The sequence below is a fragment of the Chiloscyllium plagiosum genome, unplaced genomic scaffold, assembly GCF_037043375.1.
Source record: "Chiloscyllium plagiosum isolate Xiang-an unplaced genomic scaffold, Cpla_swu_hap1 HiC_scaffold_1, whole genome shotgun sequence".
Classification (NCBI taxonomy): domain Eukaryota; kingdom Metazoa; phylum Chordata; class Chondrichthyes; order Orectolobiformes; family Hemiscylliidae; genus Chiloscyllium; species Chiloscyllium plagiosum.
In genome coordinates, this window is record NW_028270139.1 from 130,426,651 (window position 1) to 130,447,445 (window position 20,795).

General features: G+C 41.1%; 1 protein-coding gene across 1 annotated transcript in view; it reads right to left on the bottom strand.

Moving 5' to 3' along the window:
* Positions 1 to 1,143, bottom strand: part of LOC122564774 (mitogen-activated protein kinase 4-like) — a 98,098-nt gene extending 96,955 nt beyond the window's left edge. The window contains exon 1 of the mRNA XM_043720029.2: positions 914 to 1,143. The gene's annotated coding sequence lies outside the window, so the exon portion shown is untranslated. The remainder of the gene's footprint in view (positions 1 to 913) is intronic.
* Between the last annotated feature and the right edge of the window lie 19,652 nt (positions 1,144 to 20,795).

A 20,795-nucleotide genomic window follows, 5' to 3' on the forward strand; every position in this document is an offset into this window, starting at 1 on the left:
GTATCCTCTGTGATGCAAATTTCACATTCTCACTATTCTCTGGGAAAGGACGTTTCTTCTCAATTTCCTATTTGATTTCTCAGTGACCTCTTATATGTTGTGGGAAGTCAGCAATCCCACCTCGGGGATTCTGCTGAACCATAACCATTATCTTTCATGGGATGTTCCCTCATCTCAGTTGTATCCTAATGTCCTTTAGTAATTTCCTTCATAAAACACCTGCCTCCAGCTCCACTACCTCCGATCTACCGCCCACCCCCCCACCACCCCTTAAAAAACAGGCACACAGCATTACAGCGTACAGAAGCATATATTGTGTTTCTAGATGCATTCGTTCACATATACCTAGTTAGTTTATACTCCACCATCCTGTATATTATACGTAGATTTTGCAGGTTAAGATCAGTTTGGGATCAGCACCACCAGTTATGAAATGGCAGAAACCATGCCCTATGAGCGATAACCGTACCTGAGAAACTTACCAGTGAATGCAGTCGATTTGTTGACGAAATGTACGTACACAAAGACTGCAGATCATACTGCACCTGCATCGATCTATTATTCATGCTCTTCTACTTTACGTATGGTGAAGCTCAGCTATTCTGTGCACAGACCCAGGTACCAACAGGAACACGTTCGGTAATTAAGTGGAGACAAAGACAAAGTGTGGAGCGAATACACGTTCTACTCCATCCCTCCCATTAACCAGGACCGATTGTGTGGATTCCTCTCCTGTTTCCAATGCATTTGTAATTCTGTTTTTACAAGACTGCTTTACACAGCAAATTCTGTAATCAACACACGGCATCGCTCCTTGTCAACTGAAAACGCTCCAGGAAAATGCCTTCGAAGAAAGAACTGGGCGAGATGTCAATAATTCATTCTCCGGCATGTAATGGGAAATTAAACTTACCATTAAAACAAGCCCATTGCTGGGGTGGCGCTGGGTCCGGTGTGGATTTGGCATTTGCCAGGGCAGGAGGCGGCTCGCTCCCTTACTGGAGACACTGTCCGGGTTTCTATCCGAGCTGGAAACTGCCCGGTCTTAGTCCCTTTCTCTGCGGGGTAGAAAATGAAGCCAGGCTGAAGCAGCAAGAGGAACAGGGAGCACAGCGCCACGGCACCGACGTCACCAGCGCTGTCAATCACACTGCAGCTACCTGCTGGTTCACTCAGAGGGGAGAAGGCTGCATCTGCTAGCGGCATTCTTGCTTCTAAGAAAGAGACTGCAGCCACTTGATGGGCCAAGTTCTGTAGCATGATGTCCATCGAGAGACACGAATACACATCGCTGCTAATAAAAGCAAAGAAATGCGGATGCTGGAGGCCTGAAATAAGAGCAGAAAGCGCTGGAGAAACTCAGCAAGTCTGGCAGCATCTGTGGAGAGTCAGTTTCCCTGCTGTTGCATCATTGTTTTGCCACACTGAGCCACGGGGGGAATGCAACAGACATTCAGTGGTAAAGCAAAATGCAATTCACCCTCTTCGTTCCTCCCTAGCAGTCTATTTAAGGCTAGTAGCTAATTCAATATTTTAAAAGTTTGTCCTCTGCTTTAAATAATATTGACACAAAATTTCACATTCAAACCACCCCCTGTACATTCTCCCTCTAAAGTTTGCTATAATTCTTTACCTAATTGTGTCGAATTTGTGCCCTCTCCTTACCAAGCATATGAGACAGATGGACCTAGTGCTGTGTAATATATAGAGAGGCACCACTTGGAGTACCATTGAATGGGTGACAAGCCTTCTCAAGCACCTACTTCATCTGATCCTCACCAACAACTGCTTGCAGGGTCTTAAAGCTGCAGCCTTGAGGCAAGGTGCTGAATGGAGCATAGGCAGTTCAGTACAGGAAAGGAAACTAATAAAAGAATATTCCTGTCATGATTCAAAGAGGTTATTCCATCAGTAGCAAAACCATCCAGACTCGAAAAAAAAACATAGTTTAGGAAAGCTTACAGTGAGTGATCCATCTGGTCAGATCTTTACAAGTTGTTCTAGAAGATCACAAAAATTTCCTTCCCATAACGTTTCCTTCCATATCAGGATGTTGCCTGGTCTGGAGTGAAGGTCTTATGAGGAAAGGCTGAGGGACTGGGGTCTGTTCTCATTGGAGAGAAGGCTAAGAGGGGATTTAATAGAGACATACAAGATGATCGGAGGATTAAATAGGGTGGACAGTGAGAGTCTTTTGTCCTAGGATGATGACGTCAGCTTGTATGAAGGGCCATAGCTGCAAATTGAGGGGTGAGAGATTTAGGACAGATGTCAGAGGCAGGTTCTTTACTCAGAGGGTGGTAAGGGCATGGAATGCCTTGCCTGCCAATGTAGTTAACTCAGCCACATTAGGGACATTTGAACAGTCCTTGGATAAGCAGATGGATGATGATGGGATAGTGTAGGGGGCTGGGCTTAGATTAGTTCACAGGTTGATGCAACATCAAGGGTCAAAGGGCCTGTTCTGCGCTGTATTGTTCTATGTTCTATAAGGGTTCAGGATTCATCCTAGATCTGCTTCAATTAACTAATCTAAGCAAGCACAGTGGTAGAACTGTGTCAGAATGCATTTTCTACAAAACATAATGAGAAAAAAACAGCAAGTCACATCAGTATATAGGTGAAAGGAACTGAGACATATTACCTTTACTTTATTTACAAATAATAATGATATAATGGCATTTACTCTGATCTATATCATAGCAAGATACATATGTCACTTTTAGCTATTAGCTCAGGTTCACCCATGATTTCTGCAAGTGGACTTAGATCTGGAGTGTCTTTTTTTCAGTCCAATTATCTCGTAAAGAAATAGCGTGACCAAAGAACCATCAGATAGAACCCTTTCTCCACCCAAACATGACTGAAATATGCTTCATTTTTCCTTCTTTCTTGCTACCATCATCTTTGAATGTGAGGAACAGATGTGTCATTGCTTACATTCTCATATAGGAGGCTGACTCAATAAGTATGGAATGGAAACTGGGGTTTCAGACTTTGAATAACTGGTTATCTATATAAAGTACATGAACAAACAGTTTTCACAATGTGAGCGTCAATTGCCTAGACTTCTCAGTGCATGAAAACAACAAAGATGTAACTTACTTTCTTTTTAAGCATGGACCCTATGACAGAAGACCATTTACTCCCGCTTGATTCTTTGAAGCTAAGCTTACTCAGACTTTAAAAATATTGACTGTCTTTTGCCAATAACTGCCAAATACATATACTTCAGCCTGAAAGAGACTGCACATGCCTTGAGATAACGAATCCTGTCTTGCCATGCAATTGAGCTGACCATGATAGAAGCCTCCAGTTTTGAACCTATCCTTAGAACAATGGGTAGATAATATACCTTTCATAATTTAATTAAACCAGAATGCCTGTTCGTCAATATTGAGTGAAAGTAATCTCTACTGATGACCTAGGATGCTTGTCAGTGAATGTGTACATTCCAGTTAATTCCCACTTGGGGATTTTTCATTGTTCAAAGCTTCATAACTTGCATAAGCAAACCACACCAGTGCCAACACTGTTAAGACATTCCCTTTGAGAAGCCTTGGCTAATACAAAATTAACCTGTTACACACTAATTGTGGCTGTACTCAAATATTACAAACTAAGATCAGCAAGTCATTGGGTGGGGGCTCTTGTGACACAAAGGTAGCGTCCTTACCTCTGAGCCAAGAGGCCTAGGTCAAAGTCCCACCAGCAATGTGTAATGACATCACCAAGCAGGTTGTTTAGAATTTTTAAAAAAATGTTGAGTCAAAGACAATAACAGAGGAAAAGTCTATTTGGCTACATGCAGTAAGAGATTTTGGAAAGTTAATGGCAGTTTACACCACTTTGCTGGCTTTTCCAATGGATTTTCTGGCAAAGTAATGAGACATGATCAAACATGTCCTTTGGAAATTCAACTCCCTAATTTTTATTGCAAAGTGAAAAGGCCACATTGGAACATCTGGCCAAGTTCTAGAGTTCATAACAGAATATGCAGTTCAGTACATATATCTGTCAATGCCTGAAAGAGAGACATAAGCTGACATTTTCTTCTTTATATATCAATAGCATGCAGTTGGAATGAATATTTGGTGGCTAGTATTTATGAGAACAAATGTGATTTTTTGAGGTTATAAAACAACCCTTGTCCTTCTTTTGAACTTCAGTATAATGGAAATTTGAGTGAGGTGTATAACATGCAATCAGTTTCCTTTCTTCATTCTGTACCTGCCTGAACTCTGATGAAGTCTCATTTTACTTTACACATGTCCTGCTAGTCCTTTTGACATAATAAACTGGTGCAGAGGGATCTTGTGACCAGAAGGCCTGAGTTCAAGTCCCACCTGCTCCAATAATGTTAATAACATCCCTGAACAAGTTGGTTAGAATATGCATGATAAGCTAGTGCAAAGATAGCATGCTGAGGGAAAAAATAAATTATTACACTGCTTTATTTCAGAAGTAACAAGTGAAACATGCATTTATAATCAGGCCCATTTATTTAAAAGAGTTCAAAAAGCAGAAATTTCAGAATTCATTCATCCATTTTTTTAATTCATTCATAAGATGAGAGCACTCTGGTAGTTATTACCCAGAGGGCAGTTGCTGGGGTCTGATGTCACAGGTCAGGATAACAGCTACCTTCCCTAAAGGGAACGAATAAAGCAGATAGGGTTATCTGACAATCAATAACAGTTCCATAGTCATCGTTAGCCTCTTAATTCCAGATTTGTATTGATTAAAATTCCACCATCTGCCCGGCCAGATTTGAACTCAGTTCCCCAGAACATTCCCTGGGTCTCAGGATTCATAGCCGAGGCATTAATACTAGTAGGCCATTTCCTCTCGATGTAGACTAGGCCTGATCAAATTTGGGCCACAAGCAGCTTTTTAAAAAAAAGACATGATTGGTTCAGCTCCACAGTAACAAATGATTTAATTCTGTCCTGCTGCCAAAATTGTAACCTTTTGTTGACATATTCCAATACCCTTTTTAAGGGTAACTGGTTAGGCTACATGCAGACTTGATTTTCCTAAAATCAATGGGACCAGCATTATCCAGCTGCTTTTCATCCTTCACACAAAGGTAGTCCTAATTTGTGTGCCGCTCTGCTCCCCTATCCTTATATCCTCCTTTCTATCATTTATGTGCCAAGTCTTTTGACTTTATTTGATTTGACGTGACTTATTCTTGTCAGATGTACTGAGAAACAGTGTAAAGTATTGCTTTGTGTGCTATCCAGACAAATCACACCTTACATAAATATATCAAGGTAATAGAGTCATCTGGATAGTAGAATAGAATGCAGAATATAGTGTTACGGCTTCAGAAAAGGTGCAGAGAAAGATCAACTCTAATCTTGTGGGCGGCACGGTGGCACAGTGGTTAGCACTGCTGCCTCACAGCGCCTGAGACCCGGGTTCAATTCCCGCCTCAGGAGACTGACTGTGTGGAGTTTGCACGTTCTCCCCGTGTCTGCGTGGGTTTCCTCCGGGTGCTCCGGTTTCCTCCCACAGTCCAAAGATGTGCAGGGTCAGGTGAATTGGCCATGCTAAATTGCCCGTAGTGTTAGGTAAGGGGTAAATGTAGGGGTATGGGTGGGTTTCGCTTCGGCAGGTCGGTGTGGACTTGTTGGGCCGAAGGGCCTGTTTCCACACTGTAATGTAATGTAATGTAATCTAATCTAATATGAGAGGTCCATTCCTAAGTCTGATAACAGCAGGGAAGAAGCTATTCTTAAATCTGTTGTTACGTGTTTTCAAACTTTTGTAACTTCTGCCCAATGGAAGAGGGTGTAAGAGAATTTAACTGGGGTGAGAGGGGTCTTTGAGTATGTTGGCTGCTTTCCCAAGTAGTCGGGGAAGTAGACGGAGTCAACGAAAGGAAGGTTGTTCGTCGTGATGGGCTGGGCTGTGTTTACAACTCTCTGTAATTTCTCGCGATCTTGGGCAGAGCAGTTGCCATAGCTGTGATACATCTGGATAGGATGCTTTCTATAGTCCATAAGAGTCATTGTGTACAGGCCAAATTTCCTTAGCTCTCTGAGGAAATAGAGGTGTTGGTGTGATTCTTGACTGTAGCATCAATGTAGGTGGACCAGGATAGATTGTTGGTGATATTTACTCCTAGGAACTTGAAGCTGTTGAACCATCTCCACCTGAGCATCATTGGTACAGACATTGTAAATAGATATTGACTTAGTCCTCACTTCAATCATGGATCATAGAATAGATCATAGAATCCCTACAATGTGGAAACAGGCCATTTGCCCCAACAATCCACACTGACCCTCCGAAGAGTAACACACCCAGACCCATTCCCCTACCAATATGACTCTACATTTCCCCTGAATAATGCACCTAACCTACTCATCCCTGAACACTATGGGCAATTTAGCATGGCCAATTCACCTAACCTACACATCTTTGGATTGTGGGAGGAAACCGGAGCATCTGGAGCAAACCCATTCAGACACGGGGAGTATCTGCAAACTCCACACAATCATTGATTCCTTTCTTCCATTTTCACCACACTACAATGTGCAACAATAGCTCTTGATTCAAAGTCAGCAGCCGTAGCATTTTTTTATAGCTGGAATTAAAGTAACAATTATCACAGCAAGATTCCTGAGACAAGATTTTAAGAAAAATACAGCATGCAGTGTTGACTAGGACAGCCTATACTTAGAGCAGTGTGCAATGTGCTGAGTTTTAGTCAATATAAAAACAATATTAATGATAATAAACACAGATCCCATGTGGTGCATTAAAAGAGGTAGGCAAAATGTTAACAATGCTCACTGCCTTACTCAAGTATGAAATCAAATTTAAACAAACCAAGAAGTTCTGTTAGTTATTTTTCTTTTCTCTGCATACTAACAGTTGTAGGTGATGTTTGTAATAAGTACATGGTTCTTCTAGGATCTCTTTGGGATAAACATACAGCCACCAATACTTCTTGCAATACTAGCTATGGGGCATCTTTTCCCACTTGGCAGAAGAGACTTGAACTTGAGTAGTCAGAAGTCATTTGTTGCATGCTAATGAAGATAACAGATTATATTAGCTTAAATAAAATCAGAAAATGCTGGATAGACTCAGCAAATGTGACAGCCTCTGTGGAGATAGAAACAGAATTAGTGTTTTGAGTTCAATTAACCTTGCTTCCATTATTAAAGAATCAACACTCATTTTAAAGTTAAAAATCAAACAATACCAGGTTATAGTCCAACAGGTTTATTTGGAGGCACTAGCTTTCGAAGCGCTGCTTCTTCATCGGGTGGTTCTGGAACAGTATCATAATCTATAGCAACAGAATTGCAGTGTCATGGAATGTAATATTCAACAAATTTACCTTGAGTCTTTCATCTTTTGGAATGATCATGTTAGTTTCGCTTCCTTCATAAGTAAATTCCAGAACTTTGTTGAAGTTACATTCTCAACGTATCTTTGACAATAGATGCCATCTCAGCTCAGATAATACATTGAAGGTGTGAGATTAAAGTCTGTCTGTGCCCCAATGTTAGGTCAGACTGATTCTATTTCTAAAGTGGGATTTATAGAATCTGACATGGATTTATGCAGTTTTTGAGCAAAAAAAAATGTAATTCATCAAGTATAAATTCACTCCACAAATTTACATGTGTGTGCATGCAGGGGAGACTGAGTGGGTGTGCGCATGTGGGTGTGTGTGTGTGGGGGTATGTGAGCGTCTGTGAGAGAGTGTGTATATATTTTTGTGTGTGAGTGTAATGCCTGTGAGAGGTAGTCATTAGCCGTTGTAAGTCTGGGAGAGGGTGCGTGTGAGTATGGGGGGGTGTATGTGTGAGGGTATGAGAGAGAGCTTGTGTATGAGAGATGGTCTGCATGGGTGTGTGGGTCTGTAGGAGTATGTGTGTGCTTGTATGCATGTATGTGAGAGAGTGTATCGTGCGGTGGGGTCACCTGCAGTGTGACATGAACCCAAGGTCCCGGTTGAGGCCATCCCCCTGTGTACCGAACTTGGCTATCAGCCTCTGCTCAGCCACTTTGCATCGTTGCCTGTCCCAAAGTGAACCTTGGAGGATGGTCACCCGAAGGTGGACACTGAAAAACCCAGCAAAGTAGTGTAAACAGCCACTGTCTTTCCAAAATCTTTCCAAAAGCAATGTGTATGCTGTTGGTTCACCATCACCTTCTGAAGGATAATTGGGGATGGTAAATAAATATTTGCCTTACCACAACACACATTCAAAGAAGTAATAGCAGAAACAAGAAGATAATCACAGGCAAAGAATGTCAAGCTGCTCATACCAGCAGAAATGCAAATGTCATACCTTTATAGCGTGGGAAATTTAAAAGAAAATCAATCTAGTACAATTGACCAAATTAAATTGAAACAACTCATAATTTGCTATACAAGAAATTATATATCTACCAAGAATAATTGATGTATTATATTATCTTTTAAATTTGTTCATGGGATGTGGACAACATAGGCCAACAGTTATTGCCCATGGGTGGACAGTGAAGAGTCACATGTAGGACCAGTTAAGGATTGTTGATTTCCTGTTCTAAAGGGAAATGGTAAACCAGATGGGTTTTTACAGCAATCAACAATGGTTACATGGTTACCATCAGGCTAATATTTTCATTCCAGATTTTTATCGATTTCAAGCTACACTATTTGCCATGGAAGGATTTGAATCCCTGTTCCAGAATATTAGAGGTTCTGGATAACTATCCCAGTGACATTACCATTACGTTATCACCTCTTCTAAAGGGATTAATGGGAGAGATGATGGCCAAATAGTTTTGTTGCTAGACTAGTAATACAAAAATCCAGGAAGCATTTTGGAGACCTGGGTTTAAATCTCAGGTGGGATTTGAATAGAACAAAATTCTGAGATCTGAAGTCTAATGATGACCATGAAACCATCGTCAATTGTCTTAAAAACATGTTTGATTCACTAATGTCTCTTATGGAAGGAAACAGATGTACTTACCTGATCTGACCTACATGTGGCTCCAGACCCACAGCAATATGGTTGACTCTTATTAGGGATGAATTATAAATGCTGGCCCAGTTGGTGGCGCCTACATCCCATGAGTAAATAAAAAAAAGGAGACAAGGGTAGTCCTGATTAAATTAACCTTAGTTTGTGCCTGGTTTGGACATTTTCTTACCTAGTTACAAGCTTTCTGCATGTTTTACTTTTGAAATTGTAGTTCCTCATTATCTGTGGTCAACCAATCTGCTCCTCACAAGAATAAATGCTGATGACCAGATATTCACCCTGGCAAAACACAAATTCTGAATTTCACTGGACATTTGAGTTATTGAGTCATACAGCACAAAAGAGGCCCTTCAGCCCATCTAGACTGCTCCAGCCTATCTATACTAATTCCACATTCCAACATTTGACCCTTGCCTTGAATGTTATGATAATTCACTTGCTTATCCATATATATTTTAGAGGGTGTGAGAGTTCCTGCTTCCTGGGCTATTAATCTACCCAAATAATCTACCCCACAGTATAATGTACCAACATACAAATGAGGAGCACAAGTAGGCCACTCAATGCCTCAAGCCTGCTTTGCAATTCAGTAAGCTGATCTGATTTTAACATCAATTTTACATTCCTGCATACCTCTGACAATCTTTCATCCCCTTAGTAATCAAGAATCTAAATACTTCTGCCTGAAAAGTATTTAACGATTTCATATCAATTGCCCTTTCAAGGAAAATAATTCCAAACTATAGCATGCACTCTGAGAGAATTATATTTCTCATCTCTGTTTTAAAGGGGCGACCTCTCATTATCAAACTATGGCCCCTAATTCTAGATTGTCTCATAAGATGAAGCATTCTTTCCACTGCCATGTAGCCAAGTCGTCTCAGGATCTTATATGTTTCAATTAGGTCACTTTTGACTCTTCTACACTTGAGAGGACACAAGCCTTGCCTGTCTAGCATTTTCTTATTCGGCAATTGCTTATTCCAGGTATGAGCTTAGCAAATCTTCTTTGACCTGCTTCCAACACATTAACATCCATACATTTGGTTATTGTACACAGTACTCCATGCCTTCTAACTTCCCTCCTCTTCACTCAATTCCTTTTGTAGTAAAAACATAACAGTCTATTGCTTCAAAACCAGAAATTGCTGGAAAAACTCATTAGCTCTGAGCTATGGAGAGAAAGCAGAATTAAAGTTTCGGGTCTTCCCTTTTTGAATTAAGGAGCTACATTAGCTATTTTACAATCTAGGGGAACCTTCCCTGAATCTAATATGTTCGAAAATTAAAAACGATGCATTGCCTATCTCACCAAATATTCTATTAGCTTTCCTATTAATTACTGTACCGTCATACTAACCTTTTGTAATTCATACACTTGGACATCAAGATCTCTTTGCAGCCCAGTGCTCCGCAACCTGTCACTATTTAGATAATATGCTTCCTTCCCACATTACATTATAATTGCCAGATCTTTGCGCAGTCAGTTAATGTATCTATATCCAATTGTATGCTCCTTATGTTCTCCTCACAACTTAATTTCCTCCTTACTTGTGTGTCATCAGAAAATTTAGCTACCATATCTTTTAGCACCTTCTTAAAAATCATTTATATACATTGTAAACAGTTGAAGCTTCAGCACTGATCCCTGGGCACACAGCACATGACATTGTGCCAGCCTGAAAAAGAACCATTTATTCCTACTCTGCTTCTGTTATCCAGTCAATCTTCTATCCATGCAGATACGATTCCCCAATATTATGAACTTTCATTTTGTACAACCTTTGACTTCTTATCAAATGCATCTGGAAATCTAAGTGCAATACATCCACTAGTTTCCCCATTATCTACAGCTGAAGTTACTACTTCAAAGGACTCCAATAAATCAGATAAGTAATGATTTCCTTTGACAAAAACCATGTTGGCTCTGCTTTGATTACCTTGAATTTATTCAAATTCCCTATCATAATGTCTTTATTAACAGTTTCTAACATTTTTCCATGACAGATGTTAAGCTAACTGGCCTGTAATTCCCTGTTTTCTGCTTCCCTCCCTTTTTGGGTTGAGTTACTTAGCCACTTTGCAATCTAAGTGAACCTTCCCTGAATCAAATATGTTATAAAGTTAAAACCAATGCATTTTCTATCCCACTAAATATCTTTTAAGACTCTAGGATGAATTCCTTCAGGAGCTGGAGACTTGCTAACTGGAAGTACTCAGTAATATTTCCCTGGTAATTGTAATTTTCTTGAGTTCCTCCCTCCCTTTCAATTCCTGACTTTTAACTTTTTCCAGGATGCCTCTTGTATCCTTTCTGGTGAAGTGCAAGCAAAATATCTGTTCAATTTATTCCCCATCACAAACTTCCCAGACTTATTCCCTATAGCACCAACATTTACTTGGCTGAATCTTTTCTTTTTTTAAATATCTGGAAAAACGTTTCTTAACCGTTTTTATATTTTTGGCTCCCTTTCTCTGGTATTTATATGTTATCTCTTTATACATCCAATAAAACTTATATCATGCAGTGTTCTCTTAAATTGTGTCCAATTGGCGCAGAAATTACTTTTACAAAATATAAATAATGATGGCAACATTAAATCAGCTCAAAGGTAGGGCTGTGTATAATCTAAAGAATGTCATACTGTTCCTTTTTGGAATATGAGGAGAAACCTCCTTACTCAGAGAATTAAAAACCAAAAGAACTGAGTTTGCTGTAAATCAGAGACAAACATAAACATTGCTGGAAAAGTTCAACAGGTCTGGCAGCATCTGTGGAAAGAAAAAAAGAGTTAATATTTTGGGTCGAGTGACCCTTCTTTAGAACTGACAGAAGTGAGGAAAATGTATAAACTGACAGATGCTGCTGGACCTGCTTAGCTTTTCCAGCATTTCTATGTTTGTTACGTACTCAGAGTATTGTTAGGATTTGAAATGCACTGCCTGGGAGAGTGGTGGAAGCAGATTCCTTAAGAGGTTTCAAAAGGGAGCTGGATATATATTTGAAAGGGAGGAAATTAAAGGGCAACCGAAATAAGATTGGAGAATGGGATGAGCTGGATAACTCTTTCAGGACCCACTACAGACACAACCTCCTACTGTACTCTAAAATTCTATGCTTCTATATAAATTGAATTGGAAATTGGATACTGTTATGTAGGTGAAGTACCAGAAGACTTCTGCAACTTGAAAAATCAAGTTTAAAAAAAATAATTCATTCATGAGATGTGGATATCACTGACTGGTCCAGCATTAATTGCCTATCCCTATTTGCCCTTAAGAAGATGGTACTGAGTTGCCTTCTTGAACTGCTGCACTCTACCTGGTGCGGTAGACCCACAATCCAAAGGGAATGGCAGAATTTTAGCCTAGGGACACTGATGGAACGGTAATACATTTCCAAGCCTGAATGGTGTGTCTCTTTACAGTTTATCATGATGCCATGTATCTGCTACCCTTGCCCTACTAGATGGTAGTGGTTGTGGGTTTGGAAGGTACTGTTTAGGGATCGTTGGTGAATATCTTTAGATGGCACTCGCAGCTGGTACTGAGTATCAAAAATGGAGGGAGTGGATGCTTGTGGATCTGGTGCCAATCAAATGAGCTATTTTCTCCAGAGTAGTATAAAGCTTGTAGAGTGTTGTGAGAGTTGCACTCATCCAGGCAAGTGGGGAATATTCTTCCACACCTGTGACTGTGCCTTCCAAATGGTGAACAAGTTTGGAGGAGTTAGGAGTTGAGTTATTCAGTGCAAGATTCCTAGCCTCTGACCTGCTCTTGTAGTTACTGTATTTATATAGCTAGTCCAGTTTAGTTTCTGATCAGTGGTGAACCCCCTGAACATTGGTGGTGGAGGATACAACAATAATATGCCATTGAATGTCAAAGGAAGATAGTTAGAATTTATCTCGTTGTCTCACCCTTGTGTAGTGTAAATGTTACTTGCCAATTGACAGCCCAAACCAGATATTGTCCAGATTTTGCTGCATTTGGACATGAATGCTTCGATATCTGAGGAGTCACAGATGGTTCAGTCAACAGTGAACATCCTCATTTCTGACCTGATGATGCAAGGAAGGTCATTGATGAAGCAGCTGAAGATGGTTGGATCTAGGACATTCCCCTGAGGAACCCCTGCACAGATGTCCTGGAGCTGAGATGACTGACCTCCAATAACCACAACCATCTGCCTTTGTGCCAGATATGACTCCAAAAAGCAATGAGTTTGCCCACTGACACTAGTTTTTCAAGAGCCGCTTGATGCCACACTTGGACAAATGTGGCCTAATCTAAAAGGTTGAGCGACCCTTCCTCAGAACTGATGGTAGCTAGGAAAATGTATAAACTGACTGCTGGGGCTGCCCTGCTGGTGGGACAGGTGATGCTGGTGTCTGGGACATTATCTGTAAGGTATGATTTAGTGAATATGACCATGTCAGGCTGATGCTTCAGCAGTTTGTGACACAGCTCTCCAAACTTTAGCACCTTCCCCCACAAATTAGTAAAGAGGACTTTGCAGAGTTGACAGGCCTGTATTTGCCATGGTCAATTCCAATGCCTTAGTTGATGCCAGGTGGTCTGTCCAGATTTGTTTCTTTTTTTGAGATTTTTTAATAGGTTTGATACAATTGAATAGCTTGCTAGATCATTTCAGAGGGCAGTTAGGAGTCATTACTATTGGTCTGGAGTCACATGTAGATCAGAGTAGGTAAAAGCAGCTTTTCTTCCCAAAGAGCTAGAGGGGTGGAAGAGTTGGGGCACAGTGCCTGTGTAGGTACTGAAGAGGAATTGTTTGACATAGCTGACAAAGAGGCAGGAGTAGCTGGGGCCCATCCAGGTGCCCATGGCTACCCCCTGGATTAGGATGAAATGGGAGGAGTTGAAGGAAACGTTGTGGAGGGTGCAAACTAGTTTGGCGAGGTGGAGGAGGATATTGGTGGAGGGGGACTGTGCCCCAACTCTTCCACCCAGTCATCCTCCACCATACCCTACTCCACCCAGTATCCCATTCCCCCTATTCCTATGCCACATCTGCTCGGATGAGGAGACATTCCACTCCCGAGCATTCCAGGTGTCCACCTAATTTAAACAACATGCTTTTCCTCCCCCGTCATTCAGACACCCCTCCACCGCACCACCTCCATTTCCCAGTCCACTGCCCTCCCCATGCAATAAAAAGAGAGTCCCTCTTGTCCTCACCTACCACCCCACCAGTCTCTGCATCCAACGCATCATCCTTAAACACTTCTGCCAACTCCAACTAGACCCCACCACCAAAAACATCTTCCCCTCCCCAGCCCTCTCTGCCTTCTGCAAAGACCATTCCCTTCGCCAGTCCTCAGTTTGCACCACTCTCCCCACCAACCCCTACCCCCACACCCCACCGAACGCCCCAGATATCTTCCTCTGCAACCAGAAAAGATGCAAAATCTGCCAGTACACCACCCCCCTCACCTCCATCCAGGGCCCCAAACAGTCCTTCCGGGTGAGACAGAGGTTCACCTGCCTCTCTTTCAACCTAGTTTACTGCATCAGGTACTCCCGATGTGGTCTTCTCTACTTAGGGAAAGATTCACTGACCATCTCAGCTGGGCCCGCAGGGGCCGATCAGACCTCCCAGTCACCACCCATTTCAATTCCCCTTCCCACTCCCTTTCCGAGATGACCGTCCTTGGCTTCCTCCATTGCCACAACCATCCAAACTGCAAATTGGAGGAACAACACCTCATCTTCTGCCTGGGTAGCCGACAGCGTGAGGGACTCAACATTGAGTTCTCCAATTTCAAATAACCTCCCTTCTCATCCCCCAATTCCTTTCCCAGCCACTCCCCTTCTCTTCCACTCCTCCCTGCCACCAACCAGATTCATTCCTCCCATTGACCAACCAGGTTGTACCCTCCATCTGTCTTTGCCTATCCCCACTTTAGCACCCTGTTCCTGCCTCTCCCTTTATCTGCAGCTCCCCCTACACCCACCACCAATCCTGAAGAAGGGTTACATCCAGAGCATTGACTTCTCTACCTCCTGATGCTGCCTGGCTTGCTGTGTTCTTCCAGCCTCCTGCCTATCTACTTTCTACCCATTCATTAATGAATGAGATGGGCTTGTCCGAAAATCAACAATAGTTCCACCGTCATCTTTAAACTTTTGTTGAAATCTGGTTGTTCCAGATTTTGTTGAATTAAATTTCTATCATTTGCCCTGGTGGTATTGAACATGCGTACCCAGGGCTGTATCCCTGAATTACTTGCTCAGCAATAATAACACTACAATGAATCATTAGGAATGAGCACCACACAGTCCTTTAGGAGACAAAATCCCATCTTCAAACTGCGGATATGTATCATCGTGTTGTGTGGCATTCTCACTGTGATAAATGGAATGGACTTCAAACACATCTAGCAATTTGAGACGCTTGATTCTCTGTTGCTGTTGGAGCATTAGAATTGTTACATCATGAGTCAATGCAGAATCCAGAGGTTTTTGAATTAAGGAAAATCTGGTTGACAGCAGCCCTTGGATTGGCCAAGCTGCAGTTTGCTACAGACTGGGGAGAGCAGTGAGGCCACAACTATCCAAGCACGAAACATCTTTTGTGTGTGTGTGTGTGTGTATGTGTCTATGTGTGTCTGTGTGTGTGTCAAACCATCTGTCTTTGTCTGCCTGATTCATGAATGATGTGTGTGTGTGTGTCAAACCATCTTTGTCTGCCTTATTTGTGAATGGTGTGTGTGTGTCTATATTTGGAGTTTAAAGGGGCATAGTAGTATATGTGTAATCTTTTCTTTTCTCTGCCATTTCTTCAGGAATTATTGTGTTTACAATAAATAACATTATTCCTCTGTACATGAGGGAAATGGTAGAACAGTGGTAATGGCATTTGGCCAATGATTCACACGCTCCAGGCTATTGCTCTGGAGGACATAGGTTCACTTGAACCCCTGATGGAATGTAAATTCAATTAATAATCTAGGGTGTGAGAACTAGATTAATTGGAGCTAGTTGAAATTAGTTTTTGCTCTGCTGTAGAGAAAGGAGCTAGCTGTTTGATGAGTCTCTCGTAAATGGCTAATGTATTTTTATTTTTAAATTTTAACATGGAGGAAAAATTTGTGATAAAGTTAATAGTATAAGGAAATAGAAGTAAGTGAATTTAAATAAGTGAAACTCATTAAGGCTTGCTAATTTGTATTCCATTTTAGAAAAACTAGTGGGTGACTTTTACTTAGGGGATTGCAGTCAGGGCCAAGTACGTGGCACCATGGGTGACTCCACAGCTGTACAGGATGACTATACAGGGGAACAGAAAGAAGGATGGAACCAAAAAAGTTATAGGGGATTCCATAATCAGGGGTCAGTCAGGTTTTTTTGTTGAATTAAGCATGACTCCAGGTTGGTGTGTTCTTTCTTTGGACCCAGGGTCAATGATGTCAAAGTCGAAAAGTGTGGTGCTGGAAAAGCACAGCATCTGTGGAGTAGGAGAGTCAACATTTTGGGCATAAGCCCTTCGTCAGGAATGTCCAAAACGTCGGCTCTCCTGCTCCTTGGATGCGGTCTGACCTGCTGTACTTTTCCAGTGCCACACTTTTTGACTCTGATCTCCAGCATCTACAGTCCCCACTTTCCCTTCAAAGATGTCAAAGAGAGGCTGTTGGACCTCCTTGTGAGGGTGGTCGTCAGCCAGAACTGCATTAGTATTGATAATATTGATAGGAAGATATGGATATGGATTGGGGCAGATTGCAGGGAGTTAGGAAAGAAATGGAAATGTAGGATCTCAAAAGCGCTAATCTCAGGATCATCCCATTGCCTGGCGATGGTGAGCATAAGAACAGGAGGATTCATTGAATGTGTAGCGAGAGAAATGGCATAAGAGGAAAAGCATCAGATATTTGAGAAATTGGGACTGGTTTTGGAGGAGGTGGGATCTGTACAAACTGAATGGGTTACAACATGACGGGACTGGGATTGATATCCGAACAGAGAAATTTACTAATGCTTTTAAGGTGGATTTCCTCCAGGTGCTCCGGTTTCCTCTCACAGATCAAAGATGTGCAGATCAGGTGGATTGGCCATGCTAAATTGCCAATAGAATGCAGGTTAGGTAGGTTAACTATGGGAAATAAAGGGTTACTAGGATAGGATGGTGGCGTGGAATTCTCCAGAGGGTGAGTGCAGACTTGATGGGCTGAATGATCTCTTACTGTACTGTTGGGATTCTATGATTCTATGATACTAGAAAACAGGAGAAACAAAGCTGAGAATAAAGGATGCTTCAAAAGCAGAATGATGTCAAAAATAAAAAGTTAAGGGCACTCTGCAGAATTTGCAACAATGTGGATAATCTGAATTATAAAGGTAAATGGGTATGATTTAATTGCCATTACAGACACTTGGCCTCATGGTGGCCAGGTCTGGGAACAGAATATTAATGAATATTTGACATTTCGGAAGGGCAGTCGAGAAGGAAAAGGAGGTGGAGCTGCACTCATGCTAAATGATGGAATCAGCTTATGAAGAAAGCAGGATCTCAGTTTGGAAGGGCAATGTGTGGAATTTGTTTGTGTGGAGCTAAGGAACTGCAAGGGGCAGCAGACATTTATTGGAGTTACACAGAGGCCACCAGATAGCAGTCAGCAGTGATGTGTGGCATGATATCCATCAAGAGATGAGAGAATCTTGTAGAATAGGCTAAACTATTATTATATTCGAGGTGCTGGAAATGCACAGCAGGTCAGGCAGCATCTGAGGAGCAGGAGAATTGATGTTTCGGGCATAAGCCCTTCATCAGAAATCTGTTTGGTTTAGGGAGATTGAGAAAATCCATGGGTAGACATGATTATACATTGATAATTTGTATCTTTAAAGAACATGGCTTAGAGCAATGTTATATTCTTCACTTTCTTCTCAACTGTTATCATGAGTGACTTCAATCTGCATTCAAACTATGTCAACCAACTGAATCTAAAGCTGTGGAAGTTGAGATTCTGCAGTGTTTTAGGGATGGTTTTCTAGAGTAGTATGTTGAGGAGTTGACTGGAACACATACTATTCTAGATCTAATCCTATGTAATGTAAAAGGGCTAATTAATAATCTTGTTGTTTGTTTTAGGGAGATTGAGAAAATCCATGGGTAGACTTGATTATATATAAATAATTTGTATCTTTAAAGAACATGGCTTAGAGCAATGCTACATTCCTTAAAAAAAAATCAGAAATGTCTGTTAATTGTGGCTAACAAAGGAGGTTCAATATTGTAGAAGATTAAAAGTAAAGGTCTGCAAAGTTGACAGAAAATCTGAGATTTGGAGATTTTTTAAAAAAAACAACAAAGAAGGACTAAGAAACTAATAAGGAGAGGACAACAGAATATGAATGTAACCTAGCAAAAAATCCATTAAAATTGGATTGTTAAAGCTTCAATAGGCGCAGAAAAAGGCAAAGTTTCACAAAAACGAATGTAAATCCATTTCAGGCAGGGTCAGGAGAATTTATAATGGGGAACAGAGAAATGAGGAAGCTGCAAAAAATCCCCCAGAACTAGATCAAGTTGTGAAGGAGAATGAGGGGTGTTGAAGGAAGTTATTATTAGTAAGAAGATTGTACAGGAGAAATCAATGGAACCAAAAGTTGATAATTTCCCAGGACTTGATTGCTTTCATCCCAGAGTGTTGAAGATATCTGATCGGCATGGATGGGTTGGACTGAGTGGTCTGTTTCCATACTGTACATCTCTATGACTCCAAGTACAGAAATGTCATGGGGTTATGGAGCTGGAGGAGATTACAGAGGTAGGGAGGAGTAAGGCCACAGAGATTTTTGAAAACTAGAATGATCATTTTAAAATCAAGCCATTGCTAGTCTGGGAATCCATGTAGGTCAAAATGTAGCCAAAATCTTTGCAAACTTTCAGATAAACAATATCATGGCTTTCCACCATCTGTTGAATCCTCGAGGGGATTTTAACAGGCTGTAATCTAAGTTATTTATATACAGATAAATCTCCAGCATGTCCCTTAGAATAATCTTCTTTTACCATTCACAATGTGAAATGGATTTATATGCATACATAATTCACCAGCAGGTTTATTGCTTGGATCAGAATTTCATTTGCGTCAGGATTTCAACAAATTACTTAAAAAATAACCATTGTTGCACAGACCATTTAATCAAGCAGGTCAAAATCTATTTTTTCACTCAATTGTTTCTGGGCAAAGGATGGTGATGGACTTTGACTGTTTATCATAGAATCCCTCCAGTGCAGAAACAGGCCATTTGGCCCAACAAGTCCACACTGACTCTCCAAAGAGTAACCCACCCACTCCCCTACATTTACCCCTTACTAATACACCTAACCTACATATCCCTGAACACTATGGATAATTTAGCATGACCTGTTCACCTAACCTGCACATCTTTGGACTTTGGGAGGAAAGGGAACACCTGGAGGAAACCCACACAGACACAGGAGAATATGCAAACTCTACACAGACAGTCGCCTGAGACTGAAATCAAACCTGGGTCATTGGTAATAGTGAGGAGAAAGTGAGGTCTGCAGATGCTGGAGATCAGAGCTGGAAATGTGTTGCTGGAAAAGCGCAGCAGGTCAGGCAGCATCCAGGGAACAGGAGAATCGACGTTTCGGGCACAAGCCCTTCTGTGATAACCACTGAGCCACCATGCCATTCACGTGTTTAGTATTCTGAATAGGGAAAAGAGAATAAAGGGAAATTATTCATGACTGGTGCAGCATTAGTAACTCCTTGGACTCAAAGGCAGAAGGTAAATTGAATAAAGGACCATTTTCCTCAGAAACAGGAAATGACTGTACACAGTGCTTACCAGTTGTCACAGCATCTATTCTTGGAGGTTCATATGGGCAGGTGGAATTACTAATGAACACAATAGACATTCATGTTGTATTGGAATCTTCAAGGTAGCTTAATATGCTGTTCTGTTTTTCACACGATTCACTGCATCCCATCTTACAAAACCTCCAACCTATCCAGTTTCTACCAGCTCAGCTAATTCCTTTTGGACTCTCACAATTGAGTTCACACTCATTCCTTTCAAACTGAGTTATTGAATTATTACGTTTAATTAACAGCAATTTTTAACAGATAAAGGTACATATAGAACAGTGCATTTCTTTGGAAAAATTCATTACCCTACTGATAGACTTTAGAAAGATGAGCTTTGCTCAAGTAGCAGTAAAGGGTATTTTGTAATTTAAATACTAAGTCAATCTTTCAGTCTAATGCAAAGTTTCAATATTTTCTGGGATGCTGCCCATCTTTACATTATTTCTCCAGCTGCCCCTAAGATGATGCTGAAGGTCATATTTCAAATGAATGTTACACAAGTGAGTTTCATTGTAAGATAAATTGTGTTTGACTAATTTGATAGAGTTCTTTGAAGATGTAATAAACAAGATGGATACTGGGTGTCCTGTTGACATAGTGTATCTGGACTTCCAGAAGACATTGATAAGGTGCCACACCAAAGGTTAATACACAAGGTAAAATCACGCAGGGTTAGGTTGAAAAGAGGATTGGCTAAGCAACAGAAAGCAGAGAGGCAAAATAAATGGGTCTTTTTCTGGTTCATAAGCTGTTACTAATGGAGTGTCACAGGATTCAGTCCTCAGTCTCCACCTATTTTCAATCTATATTAATGACTTAGAGTCATAGAGATGTACAGCACGGAAAGAGACCCTTCGGTCCATCTTGTCCATGCTGACCAGATATCCTAACTTAATCGAGTCCCACTTGCCAGCACTCGGACCATATCCCTCCA